Here is a 13,752-nt window from a genome sequence, read left to right as displayed (position 1 = left end):
AACCGTCAGTGCACGATGAAGTCACCAGTCAAGGTCTTCTCTTTTCCAGGAATTAAACTTAATTAGATTTTGATGTAAAATAGAAGAAACTATTGACTAAACTGAAAGAAAAGGCTACCACAGCAACAAAAATTACTGTAGACATCTCAGAAATTGAGACTTCCTTGTTCAAGTTCTTTATCCTTACATTGTAATCCAAATGACAACGAATATGTGTTGTCTAGTTTTATGGCTAGGGGTGTAAGATGAAATGTAGTTAACATGGTTGTCAAAGCTTTCTCTCTCCTGCTAGCTTGCTATTTTTTCCAATCAATCCCAATGCCTGTTTCAATTTGTATTTGAAAGAAGCTTTGGACTACCACATACACAACTGCCTAATCTTTACTTTGCATTTGGAGCCTTCAAAACATGCAACTGAATCATAAAATATGCCAGGGCAAAACCTTGCTACTAATTTAAAAAGGCAACACAGGGCTACTGTTAGCAGCTGATGCCAATGCCAATCCAAATACAGAAGACCAGTGTTGCCAGGCAGCCAGCAAAAGCACCTTATAGCATCTTAATAGTTAAAGACAATGGAATATGGAAAATGTATTACTTTTAGGAAGCTTTACTTACTTTGAATGTAAATCTGTTTTCTTTATGTTAGTCCTAGGAGGATGTCACACAACGCAATCCTCAACCAGCCACTTCTTGCCGTGCAACATTTCCTCCAAGGTTTTCTTGGCCATGTTCGTAATTGAGATGTAAGTAAATGCAAATTTCAGCAACATCTTGAGGCCATTTGGATTGGGTCTAAGCAGGGTGAGAACAGGGATGGAGCAAGAATAAAGAGAGAGAAAGATGTTTGTATATAGACAAAGACACAGAAGGAAAAAAACTCTGGGAGACATATGAGTTGGCACAGCAAGTAGCCACGAATACAGAGAAAGAAAGACAGACAGAGGAAGGAGAATGGGATTTAGGAAATATATTGAGGAAAGTGGGCAGATGTGGCTGGATATCAACAGCAGGGCTGGAATGTGCTGATAGGCCTTGTCTGAGGAAACATCTTCATTTGATGCACTGGACACACACACACACATACACACTTTCACGCACAGCTGTGTGTCTTACCATGATATTGATGAGCAACTGTCTGCTTCTTGAACCCCTCCCCCTTCCTTACTACTGCATTAACAGTCGCTTTCCTTTGACTAACATGTTCAAAATGCTCAGTTTTAACATGTTTACGCAAAACATACCACAGCTTATCAAGGTATTTGCCCTCGCTGTGTCCTCTCCTTTATTGGATCGCCTGTCGAGTGTGCATGCGTGACATTCCCAGCTGTCTGCTTATATCCCTCTGACAGTGAAGTGTGTGTGTGTGTCTGAGAGTATCTTCCAGGCTACGTGCACGTTATAATTTCCTGTGTGTGCTTGCGAATTCATGCGCCACTGTGCTAATCTATCTTTGATGTGCTTCTTTGGCTGTGCAGGTGTATCAACAGCAACGTGTCAAATCTGTTTACTTCCTTTGCCATTGTGTATGAGAGAGAGCTCAATGCCTCAATGGATCGGGGATGACTGAGAATGAGAGCTGACAGGTCTTTAAGTGTGTGCGTGTGTGTGTGACAGGTTGTGTGGCTCCTCTCTATTACCCAGATTGATTAAGGAAGTGCTCAAGCTCCCACTTAGCCATCACCACTGACACTGAGGTGACTGTCTCGTCACGGACAGAGAGAGAGAGAGAGAGAGACAGAGAGAGCGAGAGAGAGAGAGAGAAGTGGGAAAAAAAGAGGGAGAAGAAGTGAGACAGACATAGAGGGCAAGAAGGATAGAGTGGAAGAGATATTTCAGCTAATCATTATGTCTAAGAGGACTGCTGCACTATAAAACGTGTCTCTTGCGCTAAAAGAGCCATTTTAGTGAGACACAAGTTTGATATGTGTGTCTCCACTTTCTCTTTGATCATCCACTCACCCTATGTAAATACTGTTTCATCTCGTGTAGTGCACAGATCTGACATGTTGCACATATTTGTTGTTGTATATTTTATGTGGTCAGTTTATATATTTATATGTACACAATATTCTTTTCCGTTTTGTTACTTCTGCACGGCACAGACCCAGAATAACACACATGTATAGATTTGCAACGTTGTTCTTCTATTCCATATTTATATACTTCTACATTTATTTATGTCGACTGCATGTTTGTGTACGTGTAGCACCTTATCACCACAGCAAATTCCTTGTATGTGTAAAACACTACTTGGCAATAAAGCTCCTTCTGATTCTAATTCTGATCCCTGCTTCTTATCAAAGGCCCCAATCACTAAATCCCTAGATAGAAATTTTAACCCCCAGTGAAGTGATGTGGGAACATTATAGTTTCCTTGGTTTTTATCCTTTTTATTTCCAACCATTACCCACCCCTATCCCTACTCCAGCACTACTGGCCTCAGTGGACTATGGCATTTTTAATCCTGACAACTTTCATTAAAACTGGTGGAATAATCCACAGATTTCCATGGGAAATTCCCGAGGATGTGCTCTTTTTCCTCTCTCTCTCTCTCTCTCTCTCTCTCTCTCGTCCCTTTCCTAGCTTCCCTCTTGCTCTAATGTTTCGCTTGACTCCGCAGGAGCAGTGTCATTTACATAGTTTTCCCTAATCTTCCATAAATCCCCGGTTTGGAAAGAGAGTCTGAGCCTGATGGGATGGTTCCCTGTGAGTGAAAACGGCAGGCAGAAAGGTACAGGCGGCAAAGAAAATATTTCATTTGGGATTTGATTACTCCAGGGCACTTATGGGCAAAAATAAGCAAGGATCCCGCTGCGAAACTATCCAAATAAAGGGAAGGGAGCATCAATGTTTTGAGAGCATACATACAGTAAAGATTCTCCCCTCGGTGCTCTGTGCCTGTGTATATTTGACTCCACTGCAGCTTCGGAGGCTTATTGAAAAGTATTGCGGTAAGTCAATTCAAGCCTGTTAACACAGAGAGATCCTTTGACCTCCATTAGGCCTGTAAATATTGTGGTCAAGTTTGGGTGTTAGGTATCATGAGTGTCTTAGTACCATGACGCTGTGGGGTCATGGGTTCACAGTTTTGGAAATGATGGTCAGGAACATGTGTTTATCACAGGAGCTCCAAGCTAAGTAGAGGTCAAGACTTTAGACGGCCCACTCCTGAACAGGCCAACACCTGCTATTCCCCAACACAGAGAAGAAGAAACTGAAATTGCTGAAAATGGCAATTCTACATGTCTACTCATGAGCCAATCAGATTACAGCAACACAATGACTACTGACTTCCTGTTACATTACAGAAAGCATTCTAATGTTAATTTATTTGTTTGTGTTTTGTTGCACTTTGTGAATTACAAACTCCATCTAGTTTAGTGCTCTATGGACTGATACACAACTGGTCACAAGTGGCTGCTATTATAACTAGCACAAATTGTGATATATCCAAGTGCTATGGCAACTTCTTTTGTAACAGCTATCAAAAGTACAGTAGATAATGGTAGAAACTGAAAATGTGACGTCTATATGTCTGAACAGTCTAGTTGACCTAGTTCCTATGGACACAATCAAACCAAACCAACAGTACTAAGAATGTTTTGGGGTTTGACAACCAGCCCTAACTATGACTGCACAAAATTAGTAGCAATCTCTAACCAAGTTCGCTATCTAGAGTGTCTCAGAGCTTGAAAAAGATCTGAGATTGGATCTTGTCTCTATTTGCACTCCAACAACCAGAAAGGCTAGTTCCATGGTCCTAGGTTCTGACAATGGAAATCACCCACAAATGTACCTTTTCATGTGGAGGACTGGTTCTCCCCAGCGGATGACCCCAGTGCAAACACAAGGGCACTAATGGAGGTGCACCAGCTAGAAATGCCCTGCATGTATTCCACCCACCTGCATGCTGAAAAGGTGAGAGTATGGTGAGAGTACAGCAATAGATCAATGTGATGCTCCTTGGAAAAAGCTCTGTACTGTGCCTGAAAAGTATTGTATTAAATCATATGTAGGGATGTGTAAAATTACCAAGCACGCTTGTTGCCTGGGCTTTCCCCTCATGTAGTAGCTGTCAGCATGTCTGAAAGTTCCAAGACACCAGTTATTTTGAAAGTATTAGTTTGACTTTGAACAACAACTTGCTTCAAAAGTTGTTTCGCCATGTTTCCAGATGTTTTAGACATTACGTATAACACACATGTTCATGTCCGACTCCCTTTGATTTTAGTCTCAAACATCCCTTCTATTGTTCAGTGCCATTCACCATCTGCATACTTCCTCAGTCAACATTATATGTTGGACATGTGTTTCATGTTTGATTTGGCACAGAATTAATGTTTGGCCCGGCGTTGATATCAAACACATCTGAGATTCAAGATTGTCCAAATGTATCCTCTTCCCAATTTGGTCCTTCCGTCTGCACCTCTGTCACCTTTCTGCTTATGTCATAAGGTTTTCTTCAATCCCTCCTTTTTTAAAGTTTTTGGTTTCTTCCATGACGCTGTCCTTTTGTAAACATAATTTATATGCCCTCATTAGTGAAGATGATGTAGTGATGATGACAGAAACTGGAGAAAGGGGGAGAGCGATGCCATGTGTTTGGAACTGAACTGAAAGACACACTAGGTATGTGAATAGTGATGCACTGACTGCTGTAATAATGCTTCAGCCCTGAAACATGCAATTGAAGCAACACACACATACTTGCACAATTGCAAATTCACGACTCTCTTCTATGCTTGACAGGCAGACGGGTTTTAGTTTTACACCACATGTTGGTAATTTTGCAACATCATAAAACCCTCATTTTTATTTCTCTCTCTTGATCTGTGCAGCACTAAAATGTCCAAGGGTGCTCATAAATACTAAAACCATCCGAAGTTTAAGTGTAAACACTCCTCAGTATGTGCCAAGTATGTATCTGTGTATGTGGCCACTTTTTCATTCAAATTAAGCTCTGTGGTTCAGTAAGGAGGATTTTCCTGGGGCTCTTGTCCTATCGCTTACCTTCACGAGCCTAAATTTGGTAAAATTCCAGTTACAGTTGGTGCTCTTTTTAGTAAAAAACAAAAACATACAACACTGACTACCAGTGGAACTAAATGTGATTTTACATAGGAGTAGTGCATTAATAAAGGTTTCTCCAAAAAGAACCAGGCCACATTTTCTATTTCAATCTTTTGCTTAACCAAGTAGAGGAGTTCAGAGGTGACTGTTAATCAATACCAGGTGTGACAGCTGATTGCTCAGTCGTATAAATTAGGAATCAGACATGTACAATCACTGTCACACATCTATCTTCTATCAATCTACTTGTGATGATGCTTTTAAAGTAAGACTGAAAGGTTGAAAGAGGGATTATGCCCCAGACCTTTTTTGAAGTAACTCTACTTCAAAATTATTTGTTGGACTACCATTATTTTATAATTTATTAAATTTTATTGCAATGTGTTAAGATATACATGTACATCAAAACCGAATATATATTATACCAAACAGCCCTTTTGGTATCTCTTTTAAATGTTTGTTTATATTTGTAAACTCTGATGAAAATGTATTTCCATGCTCATCTGCTCTTGTATATGTGTACATGATTGATAATGATTGCTTGTCTGTCTACTTTCCAGTAAATCTGTATCCACGTGGCGTCTTCTAAACGAAGGTCCAATGCGATTCATTGGTTCTACTTGTCAGGCCAGACACACTGGGCTTGAACAAAGGTCTGGACTGTAAACAGAGCTCTCTGGGTTTTAAACATGACATAACTACAGTGTGTCCATTTGTCATCGCCTAGCACCATGTAGCCACCCTGCAACAGAACACAGTGTAAATCACATATCATGGCCTTTAATGGTACAAGAGTCCAAACACAGACATCATACATGTAAGACAGATGGACACAGCAGATGGGATGGGAGAGGTTTATGGACTGTAATGGTATCTGTTATAGAGTAAATGAAGTGCATCTTCTTCAAGAGGGGGCTTGTAACTCACTTTATTTTTCTTGTGTTTACTTACACTCTTAAACCTTTTTTTCTGCTGAACTTGCTTAGAGTCCCTGTACAGGCCCCATCTGTCTTCTCCTCTGCTTCTAGTGAGTCTAATGTAGGGCCAAAAGACACAACGGGGTCGAGCAGCGTCATCCGCGTGGATGACCTTAAATGTAAACAAAGTGCTGCACAGGGAACATCTGATATGAGAAATTAAATGGTTTCACAATAGGAAACTGGTGAATGGAGTGTGGAAGCACAAATACTTCAAAGCCAGATGGGAGAAATACAATAAACATAATTAATTATCACAACTGTTCAGGTGTGGTGTCTGCATCATGTTGGTGCAGAAGTCATGTTGTCATGTTGTTCTATTCAAGTAAATCTTTCTAGCATTAGTTACTGAATTCAAATAAATATTTAAGCTGTTCAAGAGATTAAACTGATGTATGTATTATGGAAAAGTTATCTAAGCAGTATTAATAGATTTTTTTGACACCTAGAGGGCAGCTAAACAAGCTGTATGTTGTCACATTATCACCTTGTAAACCTGAAAGGTTCCTGGTGCTTTGAACTCATGCTAATATGCTAATAATGACAAAGTTAACCTGCTGATGTTTAGCAGGCATAAGGTTTACCACGTTACCATCTTAGTTTAACGCATTAGCATGATAACATTTGCTAATTAGCACAGCTGTAAGCTAAACTAAAGTACTAGATAAACTAAATTAAATTTTGACCTAATAAAGGCACAAGATGAAACGTAATGACAGAGCATTCAACTTAATTGGATTGTGTGTACTAAAATGCATGAAAACCCAGCAAATAGTTGTGACAATATCTTACTGAAAGGCAGAAATTTCAACCTCATGGTTCCGCTACAGGAAAAGTCAGGGGATCACCAAAATAATTTGGGTCTATCCTCTGGGGATCATATCTATCAGAACACAATATCATGGTTATCCATCTAATAGCTGTTGAGATATTTCTGTCTGGACTAAAGTGGTGGACTGACAGATGGAAATATTCTGAAATATTCATCAGTACAGCTTTGACAACGTTTGCACACTTAAGAGTTAAAATTGTGAGATTCTTATACGTCAATGATATCTTCAAGTGGATAAGTAAAACTGACATAGTTATAGAACAACATCCACTAAATCTGGTATTGATGAGTGTCTGAAGTTTGTCTAGCTCCACCTGAGCAAACACTACTGCCCTAAACAAAAATGTTGAACAATTTGACTCAGTTAAGCTCACATGTTTGACTACATTTCTAGTAATAAGTGATATATAAGGTGTTCCATATAAATCACAGACTTGCAGGAGGCAGTGGTAATACAGCTCCGTTCCCTTTCATTCTTCTCCTCTCTCCCTCTTGTCCTCAAGTTCTCCTCTTGACAGCAGGTCGGTGATCTGCTGACAGAGCCCATTTTGGGCTCCCATAGAGATAATGTTAATGGGAGACAGACTGCTCCCCTCTCCTCTTTTCTCATCTGCCCCTGTCTCTCTTTCTTTCTCCCCATGGATCCCATAGGAAAACCTGGTCTGAGGGAAAGAAGGAGTAGGTGTGATGGACTGTCTCTTTCGCCATTATCAGAGGTGGTCTGTGCACTGTAACTGCAACCTCAGTGCTGACATTATGCTAGCACAGCTCATATGCACATACTTAGATACATTTCAATATACACAAACATGCTGCCTTCAAGGTCTTCTCATGAAATCCTAAATCTAAGTTTAGAGGCTGTTAATGTGGCTTTGTTGTCTTGCACTAAGTGCTTTTGGAAATAGTAACAAATACATCCTGGAACAGTTTGTGTTAATTTTAGAAACCAAACAGCAGAAAGCTACTCCAAAAATAAAAATACAAGATGGAAAAAGTTCAACAAGAACATAATGTGTATCATATCATCAAAGAATGCTAAAAATACAGGTTATTTAGAGGAATGCAGTATACCCATGTAGTAAAAAACACATGACTAAACACATTTCAGCAACTCAAGCACTACGATAATTGTTTTCAGCCACTGAGTCGAAGTCAAAGCAAAAATGAAAGTAACAAAATGTTATTATAGTGGTGTAACATCTCTTAGGGGGAGGTTGGTGTAAATGATTGGGTGTACAAAGTGTCTTTTTTTTTTGACACTTTGAGACCAGAGATTGTGGTTCTAATCTGTCAACAGTGAAATGTTGACTTCTTTTAACTATGACCATCATCTGTTCCTCAGCTTAAGGCTGCACTAATCAATCAATCAATCTAATGTGAAAGAGGTCACTTATGAAGACTAACCATCAGAGAATTATCACCCCACTACAGTTCCACTCGGCACTATGGAACTTTTTAGCCTCTATCTGCTCATTGTTTTGGCCCGCTGCTTTAATGTTTTGGTTCACTGTCACTGCACTCATCAATCCTGTTCCATCAAACCACTGTTTTCAGCAAGCTCTGGTCAACCCACTGTACGCTACCTACCCAGCAGACAGACACAGTTAGCAGCTAACTGGTGAACACAGGGGAGCATTTAGCAGCTAAAGAACCAGATATTTCTAATAATACTCACACCATCCAGTGTGAGTTTACAACTGAAGAAAAGAAACCGTCTCACATATGAAAGACAAACATTCGTTGAGAGAGACCTACTGTGTATTAAGAACACTTTAGTCAATGTTTGACAAAGCCCCTGAAAATATCTTTGATTGTGTTGCTTTATTATGTTTTTTCCCCCAGAGAGAGACTCTAATTGGTTTGGGAAAAACACCCCAAAAACAAATAGGCAAAGAAAAAAACCCTCACACTCACAGAATGTGTCTTCAGCTTCAAAGAGAAGTTGGTCGTCCCTCCCTCTGAATTACACCCGCTCCATCACCACTTCCAGATCCTTCCAAAAGCTGTTCCACACCAGAGTGGGAAATTCCAACGAAACCCATCACAGCAGGGAAGGGGCGTCAGGCCTTCGCAGCAGGAAGATATACGTGTGTATATGTGTGTGTGGTGAAATATCAAAACAAACTTCAACAGACCCCATTTCCACAGCTTCCACCCATTAGTCTTTAAAAGCTTTCATAAAATGTTTTAAATAAGTGTTTTTAAAGAACATCCCTAATGAGAAAAACATCACCCAAAGAAAACTGTGAGTGCTTGGGGGGGGGGGGAGTTCCATACTGTAGCTGCTTGACCATATCTTGTGACGAGCAGATGTGTGAGTGGGCGAGCACAAGCGAAAAAACTGAAAGAAATTGTGAAAAAAAACAAAACAATAACAGTTATTTTCAGTCCTTTTTTCTCGCCAGCTCCTTTTAGCAAAGCTTTTGCACCCTTAGTGTTTTATAGCTCAGTGGCTGCCAAGGGTTCTTGGCCTGCTTTACAATGAAACTGAACAGAACCGGGCTCAACAGGCGTCCTGGGAGCAGAACAGCACATCAGGTCCAATTAAGATCAGTAGGTGGAACTTATTGTAACCTGCGACACACTCACACCCCCAGTACCACGGACAACAGAAAGAGGGGCTTTGTGAAACACTTGGCCATGCATGCTAACGGAAAGTGAACCTCATCAAATACAGGGAAAAAAACCTGGTTCAGTCTCTGTGGAGGCCCTGAGGGGTGGTCGTAAAATGTGATTGGTGGCTGTAAGGGAAAGGTAGAGGGGGAGGGAATCACAAACACTATCTGTTTGTGGGTGAACACGTTTGTGTTCCCCAGTTGGAGGATTCAGCATGCTTGACCTCTGTGTCTACAGGCCTGTAAACCCAGACCAATCAAGCCAATTCACTGCCTACAAGACCCATGGGAAATGGAGTTAGAAATGCAATAAAATAATACATGAATGAAAACTAAAAAACAATTGCCCTGCCTTTCCTATTCCCTCTGGGCGGCAGCAGCTCAGTCCGTAAGGATTAGGCTGGAAACCGGAGGGTCAGAGTTGCGGAGTGTGGACTGGTAGCTGAAGAGGTGCCAGTTCGCCTTCTGGGCACTGCCGAACCCCCTCACTCTGACATCTCTCTGCATCTTGCTATGGGTCCTGTTTGTGCACGTGTGTGTCTCTCTGTTAATAATAACAGAGTGAAAACATTGAGTTTCCTCTCTGGGATTTATAAAGTATATCTTAATCTTAATCTTCACTTAGTAATAGGGTCATCTTTAAATACTGCAGTGGTATTCACACTGTTTTCAGTGGTAATTTCTCTTCTGTTCTAATTTCCTGTGTCAGAGTTGTCTGCCTAGTACTGGCAATGAAAATCAACAACAGGCACATGGCTGTCGCAGTTAATGCACACTAAAGGCTCGTGCAGACTACATGACTTTCAGCGTCAGGTGATCGCTGTGCTTTTCAGACTACATAACTTGCCATTTTGTGACGGGAGACTCAAAGTCAGTGTGGCGATCCCACAACGTAACTGATAGTAGACAGTGGGGTCACACACTACACTGAGACGCCCCTGTCCCCCGACGGCTGGTTTCCAAACCATGTGAAATGTTAAACGGTGAATTGACGTGAAACTACAATCAAAACAGCTGTTGTTTGTTATTATAAAACAATTGTAAAGACAAAGTATATGGGTGAAAGAATGGATCAGTATGCGCAGGTAGCAGGGATTGTCTGAGCTACAGAGAGAGCTGGAGGTGAGTAAAAAGTGTTTTGCAGTGAAAAAGTAGCTGCCTGCTCTCATTGGCTGGATGTCGATGTAGAGTCGGCCGACTCCTCCAGATATTTGGTGTGCTAGATATCTGGCTGGTGTCTGCATTGTGTCAGCAATGCGTCAGGGAGCCGATTTGATGCGTTGTTGAGTAGCTCACACATAACGACTGGCGACCGCCGATAGCTCACCGACCGGCAAATTGGGCTTAAAACGGTGTTATGTGAACTAGGCTTAACTTGAACCTAGATAAGTGCATCAACCCTATCACCAACAAAATATGTTTATATACCTTCACTAACTTTTCCAAATGTGTTTTAGAGGAAAAGTTAACTATTATGATTATGGCCACTCGTATAACATTTTTCTAAGAATCTAAGAAATGTGATCATGTTCGCTTTCTGTCATCTCTCTAATGTCGGCTCTAGGCCCAATATATATATATATATATATATATATATATATATATATATATCTGTATATATATATATATATATATGTATATGTAACTGTATATATATATGTATATATATATTATTTATATGTATTTATACACACACACAAAGATTAAAATATTTTTCATTTCTGTAGTAATTACCATCACCAGCAGGATGGTGAATGAGGGATTGACTGTGACTAGATTAATTGTTGGTTTCTGTCATTTAATGAGATTTGATGACCACAAGAAAAAATATAAAAGCTTTCCTGCTTTATACTAAAAGGTTAGGGAAAGATTGGGCTTTCAGTTAAACATTAAAAAGGTCAACCCATCCCATCTTGTGCTCCAAGTAAGACCACAAATATTTCCTCAACTTTAAGTGCTTTAAGTTGTCTACAAACAGAACCCTGAATGTTAATCATGCTGTAGTTGGCAGGAACAGATATTTTAGGGAGACCAAATTAAAAATGTTATGAACATTTTCCCAGATTTGTTTCAGAATTTAAATTTTGGTTTGGAGGTGAACAGTTTGTAGACAAATTCCATATACATTTCCCAGATATTTTGATAAATAAAAAACATTATATGGGTGGCATGGGTTTCTTACACAATGTATTTGCTATTCCAAATTAGCTGTATATAAACATCATTCTTAGGAGACAGAATCCTGCATACACATTACACCTGCATATGCATATAATGCTAGTATTAATATGAGATTGCTGCACACCCTCATGCACACAGATACTCCAGCGAGTGAACACGCTCACGCACATCTCTGTATTGCCCTCCTTGTACTAAAAGAGTGATGTCTTTATCACGGGGAGAGAGGTGGAGCAAATGGAATGAGAACAGAGAGAATATGACAATGCTCACATGAAAGGGAGGCCTTTCAAACTCAGGGGAGACATGAAAGACTCTCTCTCCCTTTCCTCCTCTTCTCTCTCTCTCTTCTGCTTTCTTTTGTTATCTCCCCTCCTCCCTCTCTTCCCCATCCTTCCTTTCTGTCTCATAATTGTACATTCAGACTCAAACTGTGAATGCTAACAAGGCTTTTAGCCACACTGAATTAATGTATCCAGTGCATTTCACTAATGTGCTACCTTTCAAATGTCACCTTTTATGTTGTTGCTGTGAATACATCTTAGCTACTGTGCATTAATTTTGGGTTGTTCAGCTCAAATTGCCTTTGGCTGCTTTGCAAAGTTCATATAGAGACAGACATCTTATAAGCCCTTGTTCCTGCTGATACCGGCTACCGCAGACTGTTCCATATTAGGTTTCTGTGCTCTGCCTGTATCAGCTGTAAATAAACTGACAGTTTTTGTTTTAAGATGCAACACAAGGTGAAATTACAATGAGTTCAAAAGTCCTTAATGAGAAATCTTTATGAATCTTGCAGTTGTCAGTTGTTGTTGTTGTTGTTGTTGTTGTAATGCAACAAATGCAGGAGTATTAAAATCAGTTGTTCACAAATACACAAATCTATTTTCAGTTTTTGGACAGCTATTTAAATAAAGCCATCTGAAACGTTGGGGAGGAAGAGGGGAAATGCCTGGAACTTGTAGACATCTGAAATGTGACAAGGAGACACAACCACACTGTGTTTTTTAAGAGGGCACAGAAAGTGGTGTATGACAGTATACCTACTAAGTAAAGCTGTCAGTCAATTGTAATTTGATAATTTCCCTCTGAAACGTAGTACAGTAGAAGCATAATACTGGTAGCAAAAGATGGAATACTCAATTAAAGTACCTTAAAATTGGACTTGGTTACTTTCCACTACTGGCACTTTGTCACAGAGGTGTTGATTCAGTTCAGTCATAGATTTTGAGGCTTTAGCTTGTTTATTGGTTACATTTGTATGTGTTAAAATAATTAATCCAAGAAAATTATGCAAACTGCTGATCTGCTGATGAAGACTGTGAGCCGAGACTGTCCTCACAAGAAAAATATGTGACCCACATTGTTACGTGGCTTCCGTCACGTGACTTAAGTTATTGATTACTTGTGCTGGGCAATGATTAAAATTTTTAAAATGTGATTAATCGCATAGCCTAGTTATGCGCAAAATTGAATAATGAATTCTAAAGTAGTGTATTGCGCACTTTTAATTTAAATGCACTGCAATATACACAGAAGTGCAATAACATGTGGTTTGTAAACACTTTAAACAAATAAGGTGCTTTTTACCAGCAGTATTCCCTTTAAACTGTAGAAATAAAATATTTCTTGTAAATCTCAACTTAAACATTAATGTAATCAAATCACAAATTAAACCAAAGCTATTTGCCACTCCCCGGAATTACCTTTTATAGCTTGTTAAACAAGTTAGAGTCCAGAGCCAGAATCTAACATCATAACAGGCACCGTCAGGTTAACATATAAAAATGGGTTTTCTTGTTTTGTTTTTTTCTGAACAGGTATCAGCAGAAACACTTTTCTTTTATCAACCATGTTCAGTAGCAAGTGTCCCTGTTAGAGTGAGGGGAAGTGTCGCGGTGGGGCTCGCCTCACGCACACGCCCGCTGCCGAAGTTGAATTGTCTTGAACTTATGTAAGCAACACAGAGCACAAATCATTGGAGGAGAGACTGATACTCGCTGTTTGTGAGTTTCCAGAATCTATTACTGTTTACTAAATAGGACACCAACAGGAGGGAATTCTCATGGCAGAGAAA

This window comes from Micropterus dolomieu, linkage group LG17 (assembly GCF_021292245.1).
Source record: "Micropterus dolomieu isolate WLL.071019.BEF.003 ecotype Adirondacks linkage group LG17, ASM2129224v1, whole genome shotgun sequence".
Lineage (NCBI taxonomy): Eukaryota > Metazoa > Chordata > Actinopteri > Centrarchiformes > Centrarchidae > Micropterus > Micropterus dolomieu.
Note: the sequence above shows the minus strand (reverse complement) of the source record.